Genomic DNA, 20,334 nt, shown 5'->3' on the forward strand with positions numbered 1-20,334 from the left:
ATGTCTATCTCCCTTTTCATTTCTGCTTTTGTTAATTTGAAAACTGTCTCTCTGCCTTGTTGTTTGGCTAAGGGTTTATTTTATTTATTTTACTTTTTTTTTTGTCGTTGATTTTTTTCAAACTAGCTCTTGGTTTTGATAACTATTTCTGTTGTTCCCTTTGTTTCTAACTGATTGATTTCGGCCCTGAGTTTGTTTATTTCCTTCCATCTACTCCTCTTGGGTGTGCTTGCTTGTTTTTTTTTCCCTAGAGCTTTCAGATGTATTTTTAAATTGCAGGTATGCAAATGCACCAATTTCTTATGAAGGCACTAAGTGGTACTTAGAAGGCATAAGAGGAAGGAACTTCCCTTTTAGTACTACTTATGTTTTGTCCCATAAGTTTGAGCCTGTTGTTTCTTCATCTTCATTCATCATTGCATTCTAGAAAGTCTTTATATTCTCTCTTTATGTCTTCCCTGGCCTAGTGATCATTGAGTAAAGAGTAGTTCAGTTCCCAGGAGTTTGTAGGCTTTCCTTTGTTCTGTTGTTTCCTGAATTCCAGCTTTAATCCATGGTGGTCTGATAAGATAAAGGGTGTTCTTTCTTTCTTTCTTTCTTTCTTTCTTTCTTTCTTTCTTTCTTTCTTTCTTTCTTTCTTTCTTTCTTCCTTCCTTCCTTCCTTCCTTCCTTCCCTCCTTCCTTCCTTTCTTTTTTCTTTCTTTCTTTCTTTCTTTCTTTCTTTCTTTCTTTCTTTCTTTCTTTCTTTTTTTGTATCTGTTGAGGCTTGCTTTGTGACCAAGTATATAGTCAATTTTGGAGAAAGTTCCATGATGTGCTGAGAAGATATATTGTATTTGGGTAAAACGTTTTATAGATATCTGTTAGGTCCATTTGATTCATAACCTATGTTAATTTAATTATTTCTCTGTTTAGTTTCTATCTCAATGACAAGAGTGAAATGTTGAAGTCTCCCACTATTAATATGTGGAGTTCAATGTATGATTTAGGATTTACTAATTTTTCTTTTACAAATGTGGGTACCATTTAATTTGGGACATAGATGTTCATACTTGAGATGCCATCTTGTTGGATTTTTCCTTTGACAATTTATGAAGTATCCTTCCCCATCTCTTTTAACGACTTTTGGTTGAAAGTATATTTTATTAGATACGAGAATGGCTACTCCAGCTTGCTTCTTTGATTTGTTTGCTTTGAAAACTTTTTTCTAGCTCTTTACTCTGAGGAAATTTCTGTCTTTGTTGCTGAAGTATGACCATTATTTGCAGCAGAATGGTGAATCCTGTTTACACATCCATTCAAAAGATATAATCCAAAGCTTAAATCTTTTTATTAGGAAATTGAGTCCTTTGACTCGGTAGAAACTCTATAAGCTAAAAGGGCCTAGACAAATATTTTGTAGTTTAAAAGACTATAGATGTCAACCTATACTACTATATCCAGCAAAAGTCTCAATCACCACAGATGGAGAAAACAAGATATTCCAAGACAAAATTGTTCACATTTGAACAATATCTATCCACAAATCCAGCCCTACAGAAATTATAGAAGGAAAAGTCCTAACCAAGGAAGTTGACTTCACCCAACAAAACATAGGAAATAAGTAATTCCATCCCAGCAAAAACAAAAGAAGGGAAGCTGGTATAATTCTGATAGGTGTGCCCTTGTATGTTACTTGGCCTTTTCCTTTTAATATCTTTCTTTTCTGTAGATTTAATACTTTAGTTATTATGTGGCAGGAGGATTTTCATATTTAGTCCAATCTAATTTGTGTTCTGTACACTTCTTGTATGTCTATGATTTTGCTGAAAATATTTTCTGGTCCTTGAAGGTGGGACTTTTCACCTTCTATTCCTTTTATTCTTTGGTTAGGTCTTTTCATACTGTCCCAGATTTCCTGAATGTTTTGTGTCAGGATTTTTTTTTAATTAAGATTTTTCTATGATTGATGAATAATTTCTTCTAACAAATCTACCTTAGAGATTCAACATCCTTAATCATCAGGGAAATGCAACTCAAAACAACCCTGAGATTCCACCTCACACCAGTCAGAATGGCTAAGATAAAAAATTCAGGTGACAGCAGATGCTGGCGAGGATGTGGAGAAGGAGGAACACTCCTTCATTGTTGGTGGGATTGCAAGCTTGTACAACCACTCTGGAAATCAGTTTGGTGGTTCCTCAGAAAATTGGACATAATACTACCAGAGGATCCAGCAATACCTCTCCTGGGCATATATCCAGAAGATGTTCCAACCAGTAAGAAGGACACATGCTCCACTATGTTCATAGCAGCCTCATTTATAAGAGCCAGAAGCTGGAAAGAACCTCGATGCCCCTCAACAGAGGAATGGATACAGAAAATGTGGTACATTTACACAATGGAATACTACTCAGCTATTAAAAAAAATGAATTTATGAAATTCCTAGGCAAATGGATGGACCTGGAGGGCATCATCCTGAGTGAGGTAACACAATCACAAAGGAACTCACACAATATGTACTCACTGATAAGTGGATATTAGCCCAGAAGCTTAGGATACCCAAGATATAAGATACAATTTGTTAAACACACGAAACTCAAGAAGAACGAAGACCAAAGAGTGGACACTGTGCCCCTTCTTAGAATTGGGAACAAAACACCCATGGAAAGAGTTACAGAGATAAAGTTTGGAGCTGTGACGAAAGGATGGACCATCTAAAGACTGCCATATCCAGGGATCCATTCCATAATCAGCTTCCAAATGCTGACACCATTGCATACACTAGCAAAATTTTGCTGAAAGGACCCAGATATAGCTGTCTCTTGTGAGACAATGCCGGGGCCTAGCAAACACAGAAGTGGATGCTCACAGTCAGCTATTGGATGGATCACAGGGCTCCCAATGGAGGAGCTAGAGAAAGTACCCAAGGAGCTAAAGGGATCTGCAACCCTATAGGTGGAACAACACTATGAACTAACCAGTACCCCGGAGCTCTTGACTCTAGCTGCATATGTATCAAAAGATGGCCTAGTCCGCCATCACTGGAAAGAGAGGCCCATTGGACTTGCAAACTTTAAATGCCCTAGTACAGGGGAACGCCAGGGCCAAAAAGTGGGAATGGGTGGGTAGGGGAGTCGGGGGGAGGGTATGGGGGACTTTTGGGATAGCATTGGAAATGTAAATGAGGAAAATACCTAATAAAAAAATTAATTCTAAAAAAAAAAGATTTTTCTATGATCGATGAATAATTTCTTCTAACAAGTCTACCTTAGAGATTCTGACTTCCTTCTCTTGTGTTCTGGTGGTGATGCCTATGTCAGTTGTTCCTGTTCTCTCTTCCATGTTTTCCCTCTCCAGGATTCCCTCAGATTGTGTTTTCCTTATTGCTCCTGTTTCCATTTTCAGAACTTGAACAGTTTTGTAAGTTTCTTTCATCTGTTTAATTGTATTTTCCTGTAGTTCTTTAAGGGATTTATTCATTTCCTCTTTTAAGGTCTCTATCATTGTTATAAGATTGGATTTAAGGTCAAGAAAAATTTCTCGTGTTTCTGTTGTTTTAGGACATCTAGGGCTTGCTATAGTGGGATAGGTTTGCTTTGAAGCTTCCATGTTGCCCTGGCTCTTGTAGATTGTATTCTTACACTGTCCCTTTGCCAGCTGGTTCTCTCTGGGTGTTCTTGGTTTAACAGGTCTCTAGGAAGGAGGCCTAACCTGAATATTTCTGATGCAGAACTCCATGGGTGGGCAACCTGAATGATCCTGGTTCAGCAGGCCTGGTGAGGGAGTATGGAGCAGGTAGCTCAGACAAACACTATGAAGTTCAGGACAGTTGGGTACACAGTTGGAAGATTTGGGTGAGGGATCTAACCTGGATGTTCTTGGTGCATATATCCAGGTGGTACACAGAGAGTGGTCAGGCCACAGTGCCGTATTTCTATATTTTGTTCCTCTATTCTCCAGTATAATTAGGGTGACCAATCTTTAATTACCAATGAAGATAATTGCAATAATCAAACAAAGGAAAACAAAGTCTTATAAAAGAGACTTTTCTTTGTATCAATCCTGAAAGCTCTTTGAAAGTTTCTAGTTATAAAATATAGAATGCCAAAGACATTTTTAAACCACAAGAGAGGAATTCAGCCATTCTTTCATGTTTTTATCTTTTGGTAGATTTTTGTTTGTTTTTGTAGTGATCTTGGAGGAAGCAATTGGCATTTTAACTAAATGAAGATAAATGAAAGAATTAGCATAAACAATGTTTGCTAGGAGACTAAACCTTCTTTTTCTTTATTCCATTTTGGGTACATTAACCTTTCAGAACTCTAACCATACAATAATATTTAACTATAAGTAATTTATATGTATTATATGCAGTATCAATATGTATTCCTAAGAATAATCATGTGTCATACTATAATTGCCATTTTATAGGCAAATTCAGGAATTTAAAAATACAAAATAACTTCTTCAAGGTCACACTTGACAAATGTCAGTCAAAATTTTGAATTGCATCAGGCTCATGAATTTGGAGCCTTCTGTTACCCACTCTGCTATGAAACCTCACATTGAGAGCATGATTCATTACCCCAGAATTATTCCTCTGAGAGTCAATCATCAAGTTGATAGTTTCTTGCACAGGCTTAATCTTTTGTGAGTCATGACCATTTTCTGAGTCTTTGTCCATGTTCTAAGAAGTTATTTTCTCTTAGCAAGTGGTAGGTGGTGATTGTGAAATTCTATATGGCTTTTCAGCCATATCTTGTCTTAGACACCAGGAACAAGGTTAGTGCAGTCGTTCCAATAGCCTTCCTTACATTTGCTGAGTTTTCTTCTGATAGGATGTGTCTATTCCATTAATTATTCACTCAAGCCTCTTTTCTTCTCCAAAATGCCCCACTTTAGATGATGAATGAGATGATCTTATTCATATTGTGGCCATCTGCTCGAAAATCCAAAGCCCCAGCTAAGGAAGTAGGAGAAGTTTCTTCTTACCTAGAAACACTGCCTTCAACTCAGCCTTTCTTCTCCAGTTTTCATTTCATTCTAAAAAGGATCATTAATCTCAGTTAATCGAAATCTCCTGTCCTACTATTCCAACTGAGGATAGGCTAATACGTCAGGCATGGACAATCATGGCAACCCATCTCTCTGGGCAGTAGGTAAGTGATTCAGGAAGAGTCAAGCCACTACTAAACTTTAAGCAAAATATATTTCGCAACAGCAATAATTCCTACAAAATAAAATCGCCTTCTACATGGAATGAGAGGAGTGAACACCAAAGCTTCAGTGATTGATTGTTGGAAAGCAAATGATTGCATATACCAGAATGAGCCAAAGGGTGACCCAATAGACGTGCTCTCCTGACTTGAATCCGTACTTTTAAATTCATTTCTTATCAACTATGCTGGTATCTTTGCATATATGCTAATAAGACCCTTTCAGTCTAATTTAATTTGAATTTAGTTTTATAACTTGCAGATAAAAATATTCTGACACTTCATACCACCCCAAGTTCACTCTTCAATGATTTGTGCAAAGATATGAAAAAATGCAAATAATGCCCCATCTCTAACCTAGAAGAATGTCGAAGACACATATAGATAGATGGGGACTTACAGGCTGGTCCAAAATGCTTCATGCTTAAAGTAGTTTCTATTTCAGTTTTTCTTATTTTGGTGTATATGGAATATAGACATTGGTCAAATCTAAACATGAAACTAATTTGTATATGTATATATACACACACATAATTATATCTTCAATGTAATTTTTAACTTTGTACATGAAACAAAGTTTCACAAGGCAATTTTTTCTGCCTGTAGCATCTTGTGGCTGTTTTTAGAACACTTCATTTCAGATTTCAAAATTTTTAATTAGGGATGTTTAACCCTGCTCACTTCTTCATATGTATAATAATTTCATATATAATATTCAGTTGCAGGAAATACATTAAAATAGTCATTTATATCACAGATAACGACATGGGCTAATTTTGATTTTTTTTTTTTTTGAAAAGTAAATTAGAGAAATTTAACAAGTGCTTTTAAAACTTCAAAATCCCTTTTATCTGCAGTGGTTTTAATGAGAGGGCTCATATATTTGAATGCTTAGTCACAAGAGAGTGGCACTGTTTAAGATATGTTTGAAGGATTTAGGGAGTCTTGATCATGGTGTCTCTTCACAGCCATAGAACAGTAACTAAGACAATATCATTTCTATGGGTTTAGTAAAAGGTAAAGAGATTTGGGGAAAAAAGGAGAGAGCACATATGAGTGAGATATGTGTGTGTGAGAGAGAGAGAGAGAAAGATTGGGAGAGAAGAAAGAACTATGTCTTCTTAGCTTAAGAAACTCTGGAACTGAAGGAAGATCAATTAAGAAGCAACCCCAGCAGAGACCCAGACAAAGCCAGAACTGTCAATAGGAACACTAGAGACCAACTGAGCTCTGACCCACTGGATTCCAGGAAACTGCTACTTTGTTGTATCTCTGTTCCACTTTATAGGTTTCTTAGAGACCAAGATTGGTTTATGCATTTCTGATTTGGGAAGGAAACCAGGGCTAATCCGTCAACTACTGAGATGAGGAAGAGAGAAAGCAACAAAGACAGATGTTACAGTGTTACTGCACCTCTGTACATTAGCTTCAACTGCCCGATTCACACTCATTCCTCCCTCTGCCTCCCCCCTGCCCCCCCTCTCTCTTTCTGCCAGAGTTTCCTCGATTCCTCACTAACACTGATAAATACTCTGATAGACATGGCAAACTTGCTTACTACCATCACAATGGGAACCAGAACCTCCACACTATTACTGCATCAAGAATCAAAGGCCTGTTGTGCAGACAGCTGCTGTTCACGAAGGTCAGTGCTTCTCAAGCCGCCTGTAGAAAGGGGACAATCGCATTTGTTTCTAATATGCCATAGGCAAAATCATTGGGGAAATGTAATAAACATGAATTGTTAAAAATTAAACTAAGAAGAGCATCCTCTGCAAACCTCAATTTATTATAACATACAATAAGCACAGAATTTTCAACACTAATGTGAGAGTAATATTGCAATAATCCATATCTGTGCCCTGATGCCAGCCTACAAACCATTTCTGTTTTTAACTTGTACTGCTCCAGGTGATGTTCATTCCTGCTCCAACTCTGCTTTATACTATAGTCCAAGAGGCAACCTACACCACCACTACCTTCTGGGCAGCATTTGGAGACAAAAGATGGTGTTTATCTTAAGTTATAGTGTAGCAAGCAAGGAAACAGTCTCAATTTTTCTGTAATGTATGCCTAAGCCAGGACCACTGATACTATCTTCCCCTTGTCTTACTGACTGTGATTGCTGACTTCTGCCATGCCTAAGCCATCTCCCCAGTAGAGTAACCGGAGCCTTGGTGCTTGAGTTCTGTCCATTCTTAATGACTTTGTCCATATTAGGGTGAGAGAATTTCCTATGAATTCCTATCACTGAGTACACTAGGAAGAGGAAAAGATCTACGATCTCATCATAACCCTCCCAGATCCACATACACCTCCCCTTATGAAGCAACCTCAGTCACCACAAATGGGATTGGATACCACTTCCTGCCACTTTTCTCGGGTCCCATGGAGCCCAAATGACCCATTTTATCTTCTAGGTTAGAAGGATCATACTTATTCCATGATGAAAGATAGCATTTCTCCCATGTATACTACTGAACAGTGACACTAAAAGAAACAGTCGATATTTTGCAAAGAAGTTAAAGGGTTGGAACTGTTGGGTGTGTCATTTTCTCTTCACCCCATGTCTTCTATCTATGGGAAAGAGCACTTTAAGACTAGAGTCAGATTCTCACTTGGATTCTGCAATTTGCTGTATTCTCAGGTAAAGGATGTCCTGTGAGATTCCAAGACATAATATTAGAGGCCAGTGACCTACATAGAAAACTAGCACTTTTATCAATAGAGAAGATGAAGCAATTCATTACTTTTGAATTTGCTTATCAACTTCATTTTTTTTTGACTAAGGAACTCCCTTCACAGCCAGCTTGAGAGGAATAATAAGATTGAGTATGGAATATTTAGAAAAGTCTGTGGTTGGCAATTGTTGCATACATGTAGCCAGGAGAAAGAAGGAAAATTGAATACAGTTGCCTTTTCTAATGGGAGCAATTAAGTATACTGAACATGGAGCTGGCTGTGATGCTGTGCTGCTGTATCAGAGATGTGGGCAGGTCTAGAAGGTGGGCAGGAGGATAACCCACATAGGACTGTAGCATTGTCTGCTTGGATGACAGGAATGCTGTCTGTGGAGTGTACACGAAGAATCTCTTTCTACTCCAGTGGCTGCATCTTCCATGTCCCACTTCATTGTTCATCAGAAAGGCCCCATTGCAAAAGAGGCCATCAGATGTGTGAGGGGGCATTAGCAGAGTCAGCTCATCTATGCCTCTTTCACATGCTTGCTCAATGGGCACCAGGGCTATCTTATACTCTCAACCATTCTAAGTGACCCACACTTTCTGCTTTCTCTTTAGTCCTCCAATCAGTTTTCCGTTTCCTAGAGTGATAGGTCCCAGAATGGATACTGGGCCTATCTTTATGCTTTTTTCATCAAGAAGAGTTACAATGAGATATAATATTTAATATCATATCTACTTCCAAGTTTTCCTCCATCACCTATGGTCTTTCTGGGGTAGTGCTGCCAAGAGGTCTGGGGGTAGGGTGGCAGTGAAGACACTTCGCTTAGTGATGACATTTGTTATTCTTAAAAGTCATTCTCCTATGCCATAGTTTATTTTATACTATTATTTATCGTGTGTGTGTGTGTGTGTGTGTGTGTGTGTGTGTGTACATTAGAAGGATCTGTTAGGTACTGTTTGATTGCTGTGAAAAGATATCATAATCAAGGCAACTTAAAAGAGATAGCAATTAATTTAGGGCTTGCCTATAGGTTCAGAGGGTGTGTGCATGGCCATCATGGCAGGAAGCATAGCATCAGGCAGCCAGGCATGGTGCTGGAGCAGTAGCTGAGAGCTCACATCTTCATCCACAGACAGGAGACCAAGATAAAGAGAGAGTGAAACAGAGACAGAGAGAGATAAGAGGCAGAGAGAAAAAGAGAGAGAACCAGCAGGGAATGGCTTGGGCTTTTGAAACATCAAAGCCTACCCTGGTGGCACACCTCCTCCAAGGTCTCACCTCCTAATCCTTTCTAAATAGTTCACCAAATGGAAACCAAACATTCAAGCATATGAGCTTATGGTAGCCATTCTCATCTAATCCACCTCCTTCTACTGCATGACTCTTATAGGCCTATGGCTACATCATAATGCAAAATGCTTTTAGTCCAACTCCAACACTTCCTAGTCTTTTACTGTCTCAACACTGTTTCAAAATCCAACATCTCTCCTAAGGCCTGAGGCAATTTTTTAATGATAATCCTTTGTAAAAATCAAAAAAAGTAAATTACACACTTCCAATATACAATGGTACAGCATAAACATTTTCATTCAAAAGGGAAGAAAAAGAACACAGAGAGGAAATGCTGGGCGAAAGCAAAATTGAAACCCAGCAGGACAAACTTCACATTCTGACACTTGATGCCCTGTCATCTACTCTGTCCATTTTTGTAAATAACACGCACATACATCTCTCTCTAGGACTGACTTCACATCTTGTCTGTAGCTTTTCCTGAGAGGTATCTCATGGCTCTAACATCTCAAACATCTTCTAATCTCCAATGCAATCTAAGCTTGACTTTCAAAGCTTCATGCAATGGCCTCTCTGGGCCTCCATAAAGGGACTCTTCTGCCACATGCCTGGCCTTGGTTTTTCTTAAGTGCTGAGGCAGATTCTACCACCTCTGTATATCCCCTATTCCTTCTTAAGCAGTCCAAAAACTTGGAACCAAATATTGAAATATACAAGGCTATGGGGCCATTCTCATGGAAACCACTATAAGGAGTATCAGAGGATAACAATGATCTCCTTTTCTCTTTTGCGAGTTCCGACGATTGAACTCAAATTACCTATTTGTAAACCAAATACTTACTCTTTGATCCATCTTGTTAGTCTCATGCCACAATTTTTCAAAGAATCTTTTCACAAAGCCATAAGGAATGGGTGAAAAATGACTGCCAGCATGGCAGTCTCAGTAGACATGAAACCAATAAGCTCATTAAACCTATTTGTCTTTTGTGGCTTGACGAATTGTTGTCAGGAAAATTCATCTTTGTCCTTCTTTACTTTATTATGGTTCTAGATTTGTCTCCACAGAATTTAAAATTCAAGTATCTTCTTGATTCAGAGTCTGAATCAGTTAAGTTTCTAAAAATAATAGCCCCTGCAAAAGGTAGCAGTCTTTCTCTAAAATCTGAGAGTGTGTGTTGCAATTCTGCTAATAGGATTTGCCAGAGGCATCTTTTAGCATTTGGATCTGCCTTAGTCACTGCATAAACTTGCTCTATTAAGGAGGTAACATATGGAATAACAATTTCAAGGAGAATCAACACCAGACTAAATAATTATATTGGGAAGATTTTATTTTGTCACGGCTCAATTTCCTATCGGGGCCCTAGTTTCCCTGACATAATTTCACATTTGAAATCTGATAGAATGATTTTTAGCTTGGAAGTGACTTCCTCACATGCCCAGTGTTGGAGTGAAGCAATTTCTTCTGAGTATGACATGACCATTAGCTATGAAACCCAATAAATGCATTTGTTTGCCATGTTACGCATAGGTGACCAATGCCCTAAGAAATGATTTTTTTCATATATCCCTAGGAAATTACATCCTAAAAATTGGCATCCTTATAGGGACATGGCAACATCAAAGGTAAGTCTAGGTGGAGCAGCTTCCTGGCTCTTGCTGTGAGTCATAAGGCATGTAATTGAGGCTGATCTGTTTGAGGGTCACATATCTACAGGTTGAATCCTAGTACATCTTCTATGTAGAATGTGGTAGCACACTTCCATGGTGAATGAGAACTGCCATATGACTATGAGCATACCCTCAATCTTTCAGGTGGACTAAGTAATGTATTATAAGCCTTGAATGTAGCACCTATGAAATAAGGTTATAAGCAAGTTGGTGTGGCATTTATGTGGCCCTTGCTGTGCGTCATAAACCATAACAAGTGGTGTTGATTTTTCTAGCCAGAGGGAACTGTTCTGAATAATAAAAACAGACATGTGGGAAGAATCTTGATTATTATTCACTGATACTTATCAGGAAAAAGAGAGGCTAAGGATTAGAGAGAAAATGAGGTTCAGGTACTGGCTAGGGACAGGGTATAAGGCTAACAGGACAATGAAAACTGTGTTGATTAAACCCCTTCTGAGGGTCAAATCCCTGTGGCCATTGAAGAAAAGCAGGTAATGGGACAATACAGAGGGAATACGATAAACAAAATAGTCACAAGAGAGACAACGGCTCATGTCCATATACCAGGGCAGACATTGGAGAGTAAAAATGAAGTCGCTGATCATGGCATATACTATAACCATAGCACTCAGATGATGAGGCAGAACTGTTGGATGTGTGAGGCAGTAGAACATTCTAAAGGAGCTGAGAAAAGAGGAAAGTAAACAAAAGGTTAGTCCTGGTCACTTGAAAAGAAATTCATGTTTTGCAAGTATTTCTAGGGGACATGGTGACAGGCAGCCAGGACCTGTGGTTGTAAGCCTCTGGTAGGCGTTAAAGCTTGAACAGTAATTCCCCAAAGAGGTGAATGAGAAGTCCAGGTGATCCCACCAACTCCTCTATTTCTGTGGCAGTGAGGCAGGACATAGCAGGAATCTGGGGAGTTAGAGATCAGCTTCAGGAAGACCCTGACCATTTGTACAAACTCTCATGACATCAGTTGCAGACTCATCACAAAAGCCTCTCTGTGTGATAAATATATTACGTTATAATGGGACTCAAACACTCAGAAAAAAAAGTCAGCCATCTTGAATCTGAGAAGAAGACAAGTAACCCTTTACCCCAGTATTGAAAAAGGACACGTGTACTTTGTGTCAGAACGGTATCTTGCAACTCTTCTCAATCCCCATCTCTCTCTCTCTCTCTCTCACTCTCTCTCTCTCTCTCTCTCTCTCTCTCTCTCTCTCTCTCTCTCACACACACACACACCTCATTCCTCACCTCTATAGGATAAAATACTGCTCTCACAGACAATTATTACAAAGGAAGAAGTTTTCATGGCATGAAATAACCCCACTTGCTTCTTTACCTGAGGAGTAGTCTGTCTGTCTGCCTACAAAAACCATGTAGGATGACTGGTGGGCCTGGGATGGATTCCAATTCAATTTCCTTCCTTTGAGTTGTTGGCCGTAGAGAACCCCTGAGGTTTACTACAGAGTACTCACTATTGGAACAGCTATTAGATGCTAAGTTCCTTGCTGGAGAATCCCCAAGCTCTAGTTGAACACATAGAAAAGAAGCTAGGACTAACCTGAAGCCTTATTTCCTGTGGGTTAAGCCTTATTTCCTTACGGTACTATCAACAAATCACATGTACCATATGTGACTCAATCAGCATATAAGGTAATATGTGCCTATTGGGGTCATAGTGGCACTACCATTACAGGTGAAACCAATTACTTTCTGATCAGATTTAGGACCTGCTATTTAGAAGAGAGTTCATGTTTGATACTACACTTGAGGGTAAAACATGTGATTGTGAAAAATCATAAGTCCCTTTGAGAAGGGTATTGATATTGTTTTGTTAAATAAATACAATGTGTTTGTCAAATTGTCTTCTAAACAAGAAAACCCCCTCTGGCAGTGAGTGATACTTCAGAAACTTTGGCTGCTGATACTGTCTTTTTTTGTGGTCTATAAGGTGTACTGTTACACTGTTGTTGCTGACTATATGGTTTCTGGGGCATAGCGACCCAATACATTTTACATATACACACATTCTCTCTCTCTCTCTCTCTCTCTCTCTCTCTCTCTCTCTCTCTCTCTCTCTCTCACACACACACACACACACACACACACACACACACACAGGCACACAGGCACACACACACACACAGAGGCACTCAACACATGCACATTATCACAGGCTTTGGGAACATAATGTAAAAAGGAGCAGAGTTAATATAAGGTCCAGAAGACAGGAAAGTGTTGTAGTGAAGCTATTTCCAATGGCTGTGACATGATGATTGAATCGTAAGGCTAGTTTGTTATGATGATGAAGTGACGAGGTAACACCATGTTGTCCTTATTCCCTTTTGTGTCTATTTACACACTTCTCAGCCCAACTCCCCTTAATAGCTACAACTGCCCGGATCATGGTCCAAATGTATTAACCAAAATAATTAATGTTTATACAAGCTACATATTAACTAAAATAACAGATAATGGTATAAATCTTAATTAATGGTCATGTGTCTGAAATAATGACTATGTTTTGTGAAGACAGATGTTACAAGGTTACTCTGATCTTCATTTAAAATTGATTTAATTTTGGTCTTCTGACTTTAAAAATGTCATACCCTGAGAAAGACTCCCAAACAAGAGTCTTTCTGAGGTACTAGCCCAAAATAAAGGATTCTTATACTCTTATTTGGCTTAATAAGTGTGGTATCCTTTAAATTTTTGTGTGGATCATTTCAGCAGTATATCAAATACTTTGGCTTATATCATGGTAATAAAATAAACAAAACAATACGTTATAGGAACTAAGCTTATAGAAATGATAATAATGATGCTCTAGTAGCAAGGGTATCACTAAACTCTTATTTGAGATTCCATCTTCTATTCCCACTTGCCCATCCCCCATCTATGCATGACCTTGGAAGGTTTAGAATACATAGGAGCTGGGAGTTTGATTAAGAAGTGAAACTTTAGGGGTAAAGATTTCATGAGTTATCACCCACACTAGGGTGCAATCTTTCTGTGATATCGTTGTTTCTAAGTCAACCTATATTTAATCCCCATTAAATTCATCAGTTCACCTATCTAAACTTGGATGCAATCTTTCTTTTATTATGTCATTAACCTTTTAGAAGAAAACTTATTTCTTTATGTCTTCTCTAGAGAAGTCAGGCAACATCTGGGTTTTTTGTCATAGTCTACTGGATTGTCAGCTTTCCTAACCCATGTCCCTGCATTAAATTCCCTCTTTTATACATGCTTGGTGTGAATAATATTTTTCTGGGTACATTGCCTGTGTATCAACCACCCCATTTTTACTAGTACCCACGAGGCTATAATTAATGTTTTTCTTTGATTACATGTCTATTCTTGCCAACATTCTGAGTCCCCAAATTAGTACCTTGCATTTTTATATGTATAAAAATGCAGTATATTAGGAAAGCCAAGAGGCAGCTATTTGTTTGCTCTTCAAACTAGTAGATGAGAAACAGTACCACATCCCAGGCTGTTTATAAAGCATAAAAGGATGGACATGTGGGTATTTATATCCTTTTCCTTTCTAGTTATTTTGTTTTGGCCATAATACAACATTCATGACACTTGGAGAATAAAAATTTTTGTTTCATATCCAAAAGTAAAGATAAATAAACAGAGACTTTAAAGATGGGCTCAAATTAGTCCCCAAAGATCCTATATTTAGTTAGAGCCAGAAATCTCTGCTTCTTTGGGGTGTTTCCTAAGCACTGAATACTAAACTGCCTTTGGATACGTGACCATCGCCATCTGGAGTCTGCAGTCTCTTGTCTTTTGCATGACACTAATCTGTGCTACTTTAGAATCCATTACATTGTACCATTTGTTCACCTCTTGTCTTGGACTTCAAAGTGAAGTGATGCCCATTTCAAGGATTCCAAAGCCTACTTTAGGAATCTGTCTCATTAGAAGAAATATTCCTCTGGTCAGTGAAGCAGCACAGAGTTAGAGATGAGTGGAACACACTCGCACACACACACACACACACACACACACACACACACACACACTTGCATGCACATGCACACTCAAGCACCCACCCACGCATGCACCCAGGCATGCACACATGCACCCACATCTGATGCATGTATGCCTGATACATACTAAACATAAAAAAGAAATAGAGCAGAAATTATAAATCGACTCTTGAAAGATTAAGTTCTTTTATCTTCTGCCCTCTGTAGTTACTCCGTTTTGGAGAATCCAGCTACTACATATGTGAACAACCCTATGGAAGGACTCCCATGACAAAGTAGGAAAGCTAAAACTTCATAGTAATTTACATGAACAGCTCAGAAGCAGTTTCTCCAACCGCTTCAAATCCCACATCCTACCACAAGAGACTCTGGAGCCATAATCATCTATCTATGCTTTTCACAGACTCTGCCTCCAGGAAACATTTGTTATGCAGCAGTAAATAACCATGTTAGTCAACTGCCATCACCCATGACTAAATACCTAGGAAAATCAACTTAAAAGAGGGACAATATATTCTGTCATATTATAGTTAACAGCTCCAATCAAGTTATCCATACTGCTTTGGGGACTGTGGCAGGAAGCATAGAGCAGAGCAAGTTTCATCACTTCAGAATGGCATAGAGTCAGAAAGAAAGAGAAATGGCCAGGGTTCTGATAGTCACTTCAACGATACACCCCTCATGACCTTCCTTCTAGAATGACTGATCTCCTAAAGATTCTGTCATCTCTCAACAGCATTACTAGATGGGAAGCCCATCTAGCTCCTAGCTCTTGTTGGACATTTCAGGTAGATATCATAACAATAATTAGCAAGCTTCCTGCCCCAGCAATCTGAGGAAGAATGGAAGATACTCATGTGACTCTTCCCTGGGAACATGAGAAGAGTATACAGTGAAAGCTAAGGCATCTACAGAAAAGCCAAGATGAAACAGAGGTTGCACACAAGAACCGGGCTATCTTTTGTTTCAACGCCTAATGAAGTGTAAATGGGTGTCATTCCCATTGTTCTTGGTGCCCTGAATCAGGACCTCTTCTCCACTTTTAAGTTCATAGTCTTCAAAACATGTTGAAACCTTGGCCCTCTCCTCAGCTCAGCAAGTATGAGTTCATATTGATATGCAGCATGACCAAGCCAAAGACTGCAATTTGTTCATCTTCTCCATCTTGATAGTTGTGATCAGGCTGCTTTGCATCTGGTTTTTGTCACATTCAATGAAGGGTTCTGTCTGGTATGCATTCTCTCCGAAATCAGTTTCATGCCTCATTCCTTAATGGTCTCTTTCTCTCCAAGGTCGAGTCAGCTGATTCGGAATCGCATGTTAGGCTACACTTATGTTCCCTTGTAGGGGGAAAATGAGTTTTGTTTATTTGGGCTTCTAAGAGAGATTCTATGGCATTTTCTCCCAGGGAAGACTTAACATGCTGAAAACATAGCATTTTGACTAAACAACCTGCATTTATTCTGGGGTAAATTTCCTCTACAGTGGATGGCGTTTTGCTTCCTAGCATAGTTAATCAAACACTCTCTGGGTACTGAGCCAACCATCTGAGCTGAAGCAGCCTGAGCAGTCATTGTGGAAAGCAACACAGTAAACAAACAGTACACAAGAATCCAGCAAGAATTTCCAAGTCCCAAGATGCAATCTCCCCATCCTGTTGCTCACAGTGCAAAGGAGTCTTTAGGAGCATGCACTCGGTCCCCAAATTTCCCTCTTCCCAGTGAGAAACTGCAACAAATTAAGAACTTATTTACCAGTGAGTTCCTTTCTCCATATAACAGATAATATTGTCCTTTCTCTTAAGTATCCATTATAGTTTAAGGAGTTTGAAATGTCTCCAATGTGTTAATGATTTGAATGCATAGCACCCAGCTTATTGTGCTCTGATTTTGCTTTTATTTTTTATTGATAAGTATGTGTGTGTGCATGTCTGGGTGTGAGTGTGAGAGAAGATGAGCATGCTTGTGCATGTGCATGTGTGTACAAACATGTCTGTGGACTCTTGTTTACAAGTGAAGGTCAGAGGATAACTTGCAGGAATCAGTTCTCTTCTTCCATCATCTGGGTCCCAAGGATTGAAACTGTTAAGGTTTGTAGCCTATACTTTTCCTGGCTGAGCCACCTAATCAACACATATAAGGTCATTTTAAAGGATGCAACATTTTTAGGAAGGCCTGGATGGTGGAAGCCATTCACTAGACATAGGTTTGTGAAGATGAAAACCGCTCCTGTGTCAGGTCTGTCTTCACTGCTTCTTGATCCATAGAGATGTCAACAAGCCACATCTGTACGCTTAAACTTCTGTGGCACTTAAACACTCTGAGTACTTAAACCACTCTGGCATGCCTTACTAGATCTGAGGGACTGGATACCTTTACAATCATGCACAAGAAAACATCTCCTCCTTTTAGTTGTTCCTCTTAACTGTTCTAGGCACAGTGACACAAAAGCAATCCACTAATGTTCTGGGAGTTGCAAAGGTGACATGTAGATAATACATTTAAAACTTATACTCATTGGACAAAGTTAAAAAACTAAAAAAAGAAAGAAGGAAGGAAGAGTTTATTTCTTACTGCTTCTGGACTGATGAATAATTTGCTACCCTAACTCTAAATTGCCTGTGAGAGCAAAGCATTGTGCCCACTCAACCTCTGTTTTTTTTTCCAATTGGCATATAAGCTATATGTTTCTTTGTGGCCTTGTACATGCTTAGTTTTAGGTGACCAGCTGTCCTCATCTCCCCATGTTCTCTCCCACCACTTACACCCTTCAGGTTTCTCCTCTCTTCTTTTGTGTAACACGTGCTCTGTTCCTCTCCACCACTCTCCATAACCAGCTCCCTGCCATGAAGACCTGTTGATTGGAATGCTTCATAGAACAACCACAATGGAATTAAATATGGAAACCTGAAGTAGAACTCTCATATGACCCAGCTACAGCACTCCCAGGCTTATGCACAAGGGACTGGACTGTACATCCTAGCACAGAGATGAATGTACTTCCATGAGCATTGCTGCTCTGTATCTAAAGGAAGGGGTAGAATTAGAATAGATGTTTCCATCAACAGACGAATGGGTAATAAAAATGCCATACCTATATAAAATGAAACCTTATTCACCCATAAAAAATTGAGACTACTGAGACTATAAAATTTGGAGGAAAGTAGATGAAACTGGAAAATCTTATATTAAGGAAGGTAACATGGGCTCAGGAAGATAAATACTGTGCATTCTCTTTAATGTGAGAATGCAAACTTCTAATTTTTATTTGTGTGTATTTGTGTGGAAACAAGTGTGGGTAGAAGTCACAATACAAATTCAATCTTTAGTTACCTTGATGGCCATTCACAAAACTTGCCCCTGAAAGAAAAACCCATATCATTCTACTAATAATATTGCCTTTTAGTTAAATACATCCAGGGAAGCCAGGAATATAGTTAAGTTGAGAAGAATTGGCATAAATAATAGATGTTCTTCTGCCATAATGATCATAAGATAGATGGAATGGAAGCCCAAATTCTTCCATGGCCAAAATTCATAATCTCTTTCTACCTCAGCTTCACTTCAGAACCATTGGGATGATTATAATAACCGCCTCAGATTTATTGCTCTCAGGGTTGCCTTAGTGATATTTGGGAAGCAATTAAAATCTGACATGCATATGTATGGATAAAATAAATACCTATACAAATCATACTCTGACTACTTATCTCCCAACTCCTTACAGAAGACACCTGGTGGACTTGGGCATAATTTGAAAGAGGCATTACCATCCCACCTTTAGCAAGTTTGTATTTTCCCACATATTGTGTGAATGAAATTAGATCAACTGGATTCCAGAGGATGAGTGTCCCAGCAAAATAGAACATAAATCCTCTTTAAGGGATGTTATTCAAGATTGAAAATTATTCTTTTATTTTGCAAATATATTGTGACACACCATAAAAAAATGTAACAGCAAGTATTCAGGGACAGGAAAATAACCAAATGATCGGAAAATCTTCAAGTGTTGAGGTTTTACATTTACAATAATTGCTGGGTTTGTTCAAAGAAACAAAGCTAGTGAATTTAACAGCACGGGACAAAAATAACTAGAGTGCTGGTTAGTCAGAGGAACCCTCTGAATCAAGAAAAGAGAAACAAAATGATGGAGACATTAGTATGGAAGACAAAAAACAATGGATGCTCTGTGTTTGTGTGTGTGTGAAAGAGAGGGAGAGAGAGAGAGGTTGTGTGTATATGAAAGAGAGACTATGTGTAAAAATGTATGCATAACAGAAAGAAAATCTGTGTGTGTGTGTGTGTGAGAGAGAGAGAGAGAGAGAGAGAGAGAGAGAGAGAGAGACCAGGAAAAAGAAAAACAGAGCATATAAAACTACATGAATAAATAATTAATAAAAATTCTCTAAAACTTAAAGACATTAAGGTCCAAAAAGCATAGTGCCCCTCAAATATAAAAAATTAATTTACCCCATAGTAAAATGTTACAAAGGAAAAGAAAATGTTCAAATAACCAGAAAGGACAAAAAAAGAAAAAAAGACAATCTGTTCCAAAACAGTAAATATTGCTTGACTCTTAAACACAAGTAATAGAAATAAAATGATAAGAAATAATAAATATCTCCTAAGTGCTAAAAGAAAGTAACTTCCAGCTTAGTCAGCTGGCAAGCATGAGGCTAATTTAAACCTGAATAGCAGTGGCAATGACGCCAATAAAACTAAAGTGCAAACATTTGAAATGCAAGCTGAACACATTATTGCCACTTGTATTTTAAATATGAAATAAGATAGGAAGGGACAACAGTGGCCTCAAAAGTTTAGGAAAGGCACAAACAAAAACAAAAACCAAAAATCCTCTGCTGGTTCCGTTTCTTAAGAAGACAGTAAAACTCCAGCTGACATGTGCTCCTGAGAACCAAGGATGCAGCGAATAATCCTGCTGAAGACCATAAGGGAGCCGACAGGTAATAGTGCTTGTCCACCTTATGGGATTCTCAATCACCATAGAAACACATCTCTAGGCACATCTATATGAGATTACCTCATTCCTCCTTAGATGGGGGCAATGTCATCCCATAGCCTGGGGTCCTGTACTGAGTAAGATGAAGAAAGCAAAGCCGGATACAAGCTTTCTTCTTTCTCCACATCCCAATTGGAAATACAACATGACCAGCCGTCCCAAGCTCACCTTGCTGTGAGTTCCCTAACAGGAACTGTGAAGCCAAAAAACCTTCTTTAATTTTCTTTCCTTTTTCTCTCAGTTATTTTGTCACAGCCAAAGGAAAAGTACCTAATACAGTGAGTACAGAAAAGTGGAAAGATAAATTATTGGTAAGGTCCCAGCAGAAGGAAGATTGGGCAGGGCAGGAGAATAGAGACAATGAATAGGAAGAATCTGCAAGTCAGGCACAGAGCAAGTCCTAGTGTTTAATCCCAACTACCTAGAACTATAAAAGCAGAAAAACCTTAGTCATAGT

At 38.6% G+C, this 20,334-nt stretch overlaps 1 long non-coding RNA gene across 1 annotated transcript in view; it reads right to left on the minus strand.

Annotated features, from left to right (window-relative positions):
* The window catches only part of Gm31494, a 72,334-nt gene that overhangs the window by 19,773 nt on the left and 32,227 nt on the right, over positions 1-20,334 (minus strand). Inside the window, exon 3 of the long non-coding RNA XR_384884.2 lies at positions 4,976-5,026. This is a non-coding gene — a long non-coding RNA (predicted gene, 31494). The remainder of the gene's footprint in view (positions 1-4,975; positions 5,027-20,334) is intronic.

Source organism: Mus musculus, chromosome 16 (assembly GCF_000001635.26).
Source record: "Mus musculus strain C57BL/6J chromosome 16, GRCm38.p6 C57BL/6J".
NCBI classification, from domain to species: domain Eukaryota; kingdom Metazoa; phylum Chordata; class Mammalia; order Rodentia; family Muridae; genus Mus; species Mus musculus.